The following is a 9,538-nucleotide window of genomic DNA, read 5'->3' as shown; positions in this document are numbered from 1 at the left end:
ATGATCTACTCTACTGGCTCATAACATATATGGATATATACTGGAATACATAATATAGTGAGATGAACTCACCTTGACAATGACTCAAAAGATTGACAACTATCTAGGCGATTCTACTGGCGATTCAACTGGCGGATAACACATCGAACAAGTATTAACCTATAATACTTTAACCTATTAATTCCTATGACGATCTAACGATCTAGTAATGAAAACTAGATCTTTCACTAATCCCAATGAATACCGAAAGTTCTATCAAATAAGGATTAGTCAGACCAGACAGTTGGGATGCAGAAGCATTTCAACGTATAGCCTTTCTGAAATCCAACAACCAAGCCAACATGACCATTCTAGACACCTCTCCCGTAAGTAGATCAATCGGTATTATGACTGGATTTACTGACGGATCTAACATTTATAAGTTCCTAATGACGACTATAATTATAATCATAAATTATACGGAAGCAGAGTAAGTCTAGTCCACTTACAGAGTATCCTAGATGAAAACTGGGATCTAAGCGGGCAAAATACTGACTCGGGATTTCCTACTCGAAGGCTACTACTCAAATGAGTGCTCAGGGGTGTCGCTTCATGATAAAAACAAAGGAAAAAGAGCTAAAACCTAAGAACTATCGAGAGAGAGGCTCTAGGGGTAATGGGTGAAGAGTAGGGATGAGCATAGGCGGGTACCTGCCTCATTTTGCGAGAACTGGAACCGGAACCGGAACCGCTCTAGGCGGTTCTTAAATTTTTGGATCCAGTCCCGGAACCGGCGGTTCCGATTCCGGGAGCGGGTAACCCGGTTACATTAACTTTTTTAACTTTTGTCGATAAAACCGCAACTTAGTTCGATCAAAATCAAATCAATTCGGACCAAAAAGGGACAAAATATATTCTAAACCGGTCTAAGTAACACACACATATTTATATGAAATACCAATATATATATATATATATATATATATATATATATATATATATATATATATATATATATATATATATATATATATATAAACCGGTTTTGGCGGGTACCCAGCTGGTAGCGGTTCCGAAAAAATGAGAATTGGTTCCATAACTTTAGGAACCGGAACCGGAACCGCTTAAGGCGGTTCCATAACTTTAGGAACCGGAACCGGAACCGCTTAAGGCAGTTCCAGTTCCAGAACTGGCAGTTCCGGTTCCAAAAGCGGGTACCCGGTTCCGATGCTCATTCCTAGTGAGGAGGTTATACGACATGAACTATTTATAGGTGATTTTTCCAAGTGCGCATAGTGCATCTGGTGTGTGCATCGTGTGCTTTTGCGACGTCTCTTATCCCGGTTCGTACCATATGTTGCAATATCGGTTGTCAACCCGTGTAATACACGAGTCTGTAGCCTAGTGATTTATTAACTTCTTATTCTTCTTCTTCTTTCAATGGAAATTGCATAAAAGGGAATAATTTATTATGGCATAGGATTTCTTTTTTATTTTTTATTCTTAATTTAGTTAACATCCTTTTCTTTTAGTTATTGTACCCAAAACAGTTCATAATTAGCTACATGACATGAGTGTAAGGGATGGAACCTACATTTTGTGTGCTAGGTTCTTTTTGGGCTTTATTTGGGCTCTGAATTCAGTTTATATCTTTGTGTGCAGATTCATGATTGGACTTAATTCATTTTGGCTTATTTGGGTTCGATGTGTTCATGCTTTAGGAACCGTGATCTATTTCTGATTTACTTTTTGTTCACGAAATATGTTGTATCTGTTGTTACTAAATGCTCAAGCATTCTCATCCCTTTCATATGATTGTTATGTTTCTTGATAAGTGATAACTACAAGATGGACTAATGTCAAATGGTTGGTTATATAACCACTCAGAATTGTTATGCTAAATCTTGACCATTAACCGAGAAATCAAAAAATACTCGGACACAACTAGAAAACAAATATTTTTTGTACCATACAGAATTGCATTTAATTATATAATGAGGGGAATAACATGGTATGACACCCAATTTAGGTAACCTAGTTTTTTGGTCTAGGTTAATCAACATATTCAAGATTATGTTCGAAGAAAAAATTAGGGAAAATAACTTACCAGGATAATTAACTTTTGGTTTTGTTTACATTTAGGCAATTTTTTTATATATACATTTGACCATTTGACTTGTTATATATGAACATATTTAACAAGTTAAAAAGTCAAATGTGTAAAAAAAAAAAATTGCCTAAATGTGAACAAAACGAAAAATTAATTACTCTAGTAAGTCATTTTTCCCACTTTTAATGGCGATTTTATTATTTATATTTGTTTGTTTTATTTTTTTTCAAACAATATTTTTTAAGTATCCATAATGATTGATTATTTATCCTATTTATAATCTTTTAATTTGACAAATCAATTTTCTACTAATTTATTTTTAGCAAAAACTTAATTTCATAATATCCTAAATATTAATTAAATATTGATAAATTCTAAAAATTACTTTTTACTTAATGATTATGTTTTTTTTTTGAAATATTTTATATAGCCTCTTATATTTTTTTTCTTTTGTTTTTAAACATATACAATATTTTTAAAGTAAATAGTATCTAACAATAAAATTAAATAAATTAAATATGTAATAATAAGTATGGAGGGTCTTTAATATATATATATATATATATATATATATATATATATATATATATATATATATATATATATATATATATATATCATAGCAAATAAAAAAAGTCTATATAATATAAATGTTTTAAAAATATTACAACTTTTTATACTTTTTAAGTAAAAGTTTATAAACTTTTTTTAATACAACGTTTTAAACTAGTATTTAACGAAAATATTTTAAAATGTTATAAAAAAGTATTAAATTGTCATACAAATTCTATGAAACTTTTTAAAAATATTGTAAAATAAAGTTTAGAAATAATTATACGAAATTTATAAAAAATTTGTATGAAAAAAAAAATTAAATACTTATAAGAAAAAATTAAAATATCTGGAAAACATTTAGTTTAAAAGCACTTGTATTAAAATTATATGAAAGTATAAAAAAAAGTTAAAAAAAATTATAAGCAAAGTTTAAAACATTGTATTAGAAAAACCTATAGGGAAAAATATCATAAAAATATTGTAAGAAATCATAAAAGTCTTAAGAAATTTATAAAAAAAATTGTTCACATTTAGGAAATTTTTTTTCTTTATACACATTTGACCATTTAACTTGTTAAATGTGTTGACATGTTACCATTCTCACTTGAAATAGCAGATGACAATGATAATATGTGAACATATTTAACATGTTAAATGATTAAATGTATACAAAACAAAAAGTTGACTAAATGTGAACAAGATGAAAAAGTAATTACCTTACCAAGTCATTTTCCCAAAAATTTAAGTGGAAAAAACTTTTTATGTACAGGTCGGGTTGTTCAAACAAATTCGATTATATGACCGACCGGATGTAATGGCTCTTTGAAAAAAAATAGAATGTTTCCTTTTTCAACCTAACTTTATTATTGTTATTATTATTTATTTATACAGTTGGATTCAATAGATTGATATACATTGTAATGAAACATTCAGAATTTTATGAGTCGAAATAAATTGAATTTTGTTGCTAATACTTTATTTTTTGCTTGTTTACTTTTGTTTTAGTGATTGTGTTAATAGAAAGCATCTTTGGTTTGATTGTGTTAAAGCCTTCCATAATCTCACTCACATCGATGGAAAAGTTGTTGCTAAAAAATCCATTATGTGTGGGTGGTTGAGTATTTCCAATATTAAGGAAGAGTTGTTAGGTCGTTAGTGTCTCTTTGGATGGTATTTTTAAAACGGTCTTGGGGTTAGGTGACAACATGTTTTAGAAAGATGTTTGGCGTGGTCTGGCCGATGCCTTTAAAAGGCAAATTTCCTAACCTCTTTGTTGTTGATTCTAACAAAAACTATTTGATGAAGGTCAGAATCGTGCAATGAGATGTTTCGGTTGTTAACTTTCAATGGGATTGGCTGAGGGCACTAAGGAGGGGTTGAGAATTGAGACAGCTAGAGGAGTTATTGAGTGATGTTGCTGCTTTCCAGTAACTAGTAACTGGTCCTCCTAAAAAATGTCGGTTGGGGGATGACTCAGGGAAGTTTTCTGTCAAATCGCATAGACATTGATGGCAGTCATGGCTTTTGATGGGGCTGATTTCAACTTTACTTGGGTTAGGTGGGTTCCTCTTAAAATCAATTGTTTCGTTTGGAGACTTCTCAACAAACAAATTCTTGGTTGTTGTGAATCTGAGTCGGAAAGGAGTGTTGATCGCCTCTACTAGGTGTAGCCTTTGTAATGAAGATGAAGAATCTGTGGATCATGTTTTTTTTTGGGTGCGGTTATGCGAAAAATGTTTGGAGTTGGTTGGAGCCGTGGTCGGCCTTGCTGTCTTTGATCCCGAGTAAGGTCTCAGACTTGCTTACGGTGTTCAAGGCTCTTGTTTTCTTGAGGAATTCCCTTATTTATTCTACCATGTGGCTTATTTTGGAGAGGCATAAGCTCATTGGTCTCCAAGTTCTAAGCATTAGCTCTCTCAAGACGACGGATACTGTAACGCCCGTAGATCCGGGCTAGTCAATTTAGAGACGATAAGCATCGAAAAATGACTTTTTGATGGAAGATTAATTATAAGGATTAATCTTAATCAAGTTGTAGTATATGTATCAAGGTTTCCGAAAATATAAAGAACGCTGAAATCCGAGTTATAACGAAGAAGTTATGATCTGTCGAAGTTTCGCGACAAAACTGACACGGTGCCGAATGTCGTAAAAAGTGAGTTTTTGATAAAAAAAATACTTTTTAGCCTTGGTGATCTAAATGAAAATCGTAGTGTTCGTTAAACCGAGAAGTTCGATAAAAAGAACGCCCAAATTTGACTTCGTATGAGGAAGTTATGATTTTTCGAAGTTTCAGCTTAGCAGTAGACAGCTAAAAACTCGAATTTTAGATCGAGTGATTTTTAGCCGACACAAACTAAACTAGAATCGAAGGTCTCGTCATTAGTAGTACAACGGTAAAAAGTCTGACGAAAACGGACGTTGGATGAAGAAGTTATGAATTTTTAACGGATTTCCTATCCCGATCTGTTAAAAATAATAATATAAAAATTAAAGTCAAAATTAGCCGGCGAAGTCTAAACGAAAGTTGTAGAGCGTAATTTTACCTACTCGTGTGTATAAAGAACGTAAAAAACGGAGCTCGTATGCGAAAGTTATGGATTTTAGAAGTTTTGGCACGAAAATCGAGAAAATTCGCATAGTCATGTTTTGCCACGACACCTTCGCTGAAAGAGTGTCACGTGTCCAAAATTGGTGAGTCATGCAAAGCCACGTGTCGCCTTCCCTCGCATGAACAGTAGCCGCGTGTCGGATTCTGATTCGACCGAAAGGAGGCCTAATCCGAAGCTCGCAGCTGGACCGAGCCTCGCACCACCTAGCCTCCGAGCCTCACACATGGACCAGTAGACCTCGGTCCAATCAGCAACTGCCACCGAGGCCTTCGCACGCGCAGCCACCTGCGGACCCTTGTCTGCGGACCCCACCACCAGAACCGACTTCGGACCCTATAAATACAAGGGGTATGCGAACCCTCCCGGGTACTTTTGGGATTTTGCCACTTTTAACCCCTTTTTCCATATTTTCTTCACCTTAACCTTCCCTGAAGCCCCGGTATCGATTCTAACCCCTGGAATACGCCACGAAGTGCCCGAGAAGCCTGGAAAATTTATCTTTTCGGTTTCGAAGCCCGACCTTTCGCAGAGCCCGGTTTCTCAATAAAACTCCCGGTTTTATTAGAAACGATCGTTTTAGGAAACGAATTGCTGCCCGATTTTCATTAAATCAGGTGAGTGTATAGTCACTTTCACCTTACACATAGATATGAAGTATTTACCTTAAAATACGTGTTATGTGTAAATATATTAATTGTTTATTTGAGGTGACTGTTGAATTGATGTTTTATACAAGTTTTAAACTGTATATATATTTTTATCTACAAATATGTTGGGTAAAACATGGGTAGATGAACTAGATGATGTGAGATGAAATAAAAGTGATGAGAGGTATCGATGTTTAAGATGATCTAGTCATCTAGCAGAGTATAGACAACGGCCACAGACTATTTTAGATAGTCCAGTGGAACGTTAGTAGACTTGTAATCGGTACGTATGTTCGAACTATATGTTCATAAAGTGTTCTTGAACTATATGTTCCTTAGGTGTTTTTGAACTATGTGTTCATCCGTTAGTTCTTCTTTTTGACATTATTACGTGTCGAGGTACGGGAGCGTATGGGAGTACTTTATTAGTATTTTCCCTATGCTTTTATTTTGAAGAGCTTTGGAGTCTTCGTTTCTTTTGTGAAGTGATCGGACGAGCTTCATGAGTCAATGTTTTCATTTCCGATGCCGGATAGGGGTGAGTCTGGGGGTTCAGACCACAGCCTAGGCATTAGTCAGTGTTTTCATTTCCGATGTCGGATAGGGGAGAGTCTGGGGGTTATATACCTCACAATATTCAGACCACAGCCTAGGCATTAGTCAGCGTTTCCATTGCCGGATAGGGTGCGTCTGGGGGTTATATACCTCATGATATTCAGACCACAGCCTAGGCATTGATAACTACCCCTGACTTAATTGTCTTGTGGTTCTTTCTTTTACGAACAAAGGTTCGTGGTTAAACTTATTCCATTCATTCGATATCTTTATCGATCCTTGTTTGCTGCTAGGGGATTTCTGAAGCAGTTTCGTTAGTTGGTTGTTCATATCGATCATTTAGACTAGATCTAGTAAGATCAATGTATAGGATTAGTATGTGGGGATCGATATTGTTAGTGCCTGTTGTATAAACCTTGGCGACGATGTGACTTCGTGCCTATTTGACATAAAGTGTTGAAGGAAAACAATGTTGTCACCCCGGTGTTTGTTTTATTTGACATAAATTGCTGAGAAAGCAATGTTGTCACCCTTTGACATAAATTGCTGAGAAAGCAATGCTGTCACCCTTTGACATAAATTGCTGAAGAAAGCAATGTCGTCACCCCGTTGGTGGTCTTATTTGACATAAATTGCTGAGGAAAGCAATGTTGTCACCTTATTGGTTGTTTTATGTTAGGATGTCTGGTTTGACATAAATTGCTGAGGAAAGCAATTTTGTCACCCCGTTGGTTGTCTTATTTGACATAAATTGCTGAGGAACCCCTGAAGCAATGTTGTCACCCCTAATGAAAATCCTCATGCTAGGTCCCTTGTGATAGTTGTTTTAGGGACGTAAAGTGAGGATAACGGGAATGGGTAATTAGGGTTAATTTGGTTGATTAATTGATGTTTAAGCATAATAAATTTATGTATTGTGGGTTGAAAACCCTATATGCTCACCAGGCTTCCAATCCTGACCCACTCAACTTTTTATATTACAGGTAGTGGACCCCGAGCATAGTCGGATGATGACGATGAGTGATTTTGGATTATAGGCCAGTAGTTGTAAATAACTGTGTAAGGCTTATAATGTCTTGTTTATGCTTTTGATCTGTATCGGAACATGACATCCCGAGGTTTTGTTATGAAATAAAAATATATATTTCTTAAAGAAAGGTTTTGATAAATTTTTATCATGTTTGGTTTTGGGAACAAATTCCACAACACTTTTAATCAAATGATTACTCTGATTTTATTTTAAAAAGCATAAACGAAATCGGTCTTTTCTGGCCGTGAAATTGGGGAAGTCATAGATACATCCAATCTTTGGCTTTTAATTGGATTAAGCATAGGTCGAAATTTAATGTGTTAGATTGGTCAGAATGGTATTGCTCCACATTTATTAAAGTGTCTTTTGTAATATGTTTTGTGCTAGCAACTTGCTAATTCTTTTAATAACTAGGTGAATGCCCGCGCGTTGCGCAGAAACACCTATATACTTGAAGTCTTTACAAATATATGTTTTTTTTTAAATATAACAATAACGTTGTTAAATTTGATATAATAATTCGTGTACTAAATTGATATAATATATTGATTATTTTGAATTATATGAAAAATATATACATCTATTATAACTGTATAATCTCAATCGTTTGAATGACTTCTATCCGCGAGTTACACATGAATAAAATTAGATATAATATATAGTTTAATGTTATTTATAGTTGTTGTTATTCTTCATTAATTTTTTAAAATTTATTTGCTTAATGTTTTAATTTCTATCATTATAATTATTTAAAACATCAAACATTGTTTTTTTGATTTTAAAGGTAACAATATAATCATTTATATAGAGTTATTTTTAACTATTGTTATTGTAAATTATTTTAAGCTACTTATTTGAAAATTTTTATTGATTATAAAAATATCTTTAGGAAATATTTTAGTTAAATTGAGATTACAATTTAGTTTTTGCATTTATCACTTCAATTTATCACTTTTAACTATTTATAAAATATTCTTTGGTTTTTTAAGTGGAAAATGAAAATTATATTTAAGTTGACATGATAATGTTATATTTAAATTAACAATTAAATATTTTGTCCAAACTGTTCAAAAATTGTAGCTTTAAACTGATAATGGTTTACATACAACAACATATTAAATCTAATAAATTAAGTATAATATGTTAAAAGTTAAAGACATAACTTTATAAGTAGAAGTAAAGATGTTATTTTAAAATTGAAATTTAATATATTTATGATTACACATTAGGTTTGATATTTATTTAACCTTATTAACCAACTTATAATCATTATTAGAAAGATACCACAATTAATCACTTTTAACTATTTACAAAAATTATTTAGGTTGTTTAAGTTAAATTAAAATTTATATTTAAGTTGATCCTGTAATGTTATATTCAAATTAATAATTTAAATATTTTATACAAATTCTTCCAAAATTGTATTTTTAAAATGATAATGGTTTACATCCAATAATATATTAAAACTAATAAATTAAGTATAATATGTTAAAAGTTAAAAAAACATAACTTTATAAGTAGAAGTAAATATATTATTTTAATATTGAAATTTAGTTTATACTAGGTGTGAGACCCGTGTATTACACATTTTATTAAAAATAAAAATTTAATATCAACAATTAAACATTAAATATTTTATAAAATAATATTTTTCCATAACATAATGTAATCTTTTGGAACATTTATAAAAGAAATTAATTATTCTTTAGAACATTTATAAGACTTTATTATCAAATTAATAGAATGATTCTCTTTCCTTATAAAACTCATTAGAATTTTGTGTAATTTTATTTTAAAAAAATGGAAATTCCCAAAAAATGATAAGTGAAAAATAATAGTTCTAAAATTCCCACAAAATTACATGTGACAAAACTCTTGAGAATTTAACAAGTGACAAAAAAAAACTTTCATTTATTAGAAAGGATATGATTACACTTTAAATTTGATATTTTTTTAACCTTATTAACCAAATTATAATTATTATTAGAACGAAATTGAAAAGTCATGAGAGTTTCAAATGAATGTGGTGAAAGAAAAAATGCATTGGAGT

The sequence above is a fragment of the Lactuca sativa genome, chromosome 1 (assembly GCF_002870075.4).
Source record: "Lactuca sativa cultivar Salinas chromosome 1, Lsat_Salinas_v11, whole genome shotgun sequence".
Lineage (NCBI taxonomy): Eukaryota > Viridiplantae > Streptophyta > Magnoliopsida > Asterales > Asteraceae > Lactuca > Lactuca sativa.
The sequence above is the reverse complement of the archived record's forward strand: the minus strand, read 5'-3'. Positions refer to the sequence as shown.